The 826-nt window shown below is 41.5% G+C and overlaps 1 non-coding gene across 1 annotated transcript; it reads right to left on the bottom strand.

Moving 5' to 3' along the window:
- Nucleotides 1–268: 268 nt before the first annotated feature.
- Nucleotides 269–375, bottom strand: LOC114388763. The gene has a single exon (XR_003661560.1). It is a non-coding gene; the product is annotated as a small nucleolar RNA R71 (small nucleolar RNA).
- Between the last annotated feature and the right edge of the window lie 451 nt (nucleotides 376–826).

Here is an 826-nt window from a genome sequence, read left to right as displayed (position 1 = left end):
GACTGGACTAATACATTTGCTGCCCAAGTTTCATGGTCTTGCAGGTGAAGATCCTCATAAGCAGAATCTTAAGGAGTTCCATATTGTTTGTTCCACCATGAAGCCCCCTGATGTCCAAGAAGATCATATCTTTCTAAAGGCTTTTCCTCATTCTCTGGAGGGAGTGGCAAAAGATTGGCTATACTACCTTGCTCTCAGGTCCATTTTCAGCTGGAATGACCTTAAGAGGGTGTTCTTGGAGAAATTTTTCCCTACATCTAGGACCACTACCATCAGAAAAGACATTTCAAGCATCAGGCAACTTAGTGGAGAGAGCTTGTATGAGTACTGGGAAAGATTCAAGAAATTGTGTGCAAGCTGTCCTCACCACTCTTTCTTCAATATTTCTATGAGGGACTTAGCAACATGGAGAGGAGTATGATTGATGCTGCCAGTGGTGGAGCTCTTGGTGATATGACCCCTGCTAAGGCTAGGAATTTGATTGAGAAGATGGCTTCCAACTCCCAACAATTCAGTGCAAGAAATGATGCTATTGTCCTTAGAGGAGTCCATGAGGTGGCCACAGATTCATCTTCATCTACTGAAAATAAAAAGCTTGAGGGAAAACTTGATGCCTTGGTCAACCTAGTACTCAGCTTGCCTTGAATCAGAAATTTGCACTTGTTGTAAGAGTCTATGGTCTATGTTCTTCTGTAGATCATCATACAGATCTTTGTCCTTCTTTGCAGTAATCTAGAGTCAATGACCAACCTGAAGCTTATGCTGCAAACATTTATAATAGACCCCTTCAGCAGTAAAACCAACAACAGCATAATAATTATGATCT

This window comes from Glycine soja, chromosome 15 (assembly GCF_004193775.1).
Source record: "Glycine soja cultivar W05 chromosome 15, ASM419377v2, whole genome shotgun sequence".
Lineage (NCBI taxonomy): Eukaryota > Viridiplantae > Streptophyta > Magnoliopsida > Fabales > Fabaceae > Glycine > Glycine soja.
Note: the sequence above shows the minus strand (reverse complement) of the source record. Positions and strands in the feature narration are given on the sequence as shown.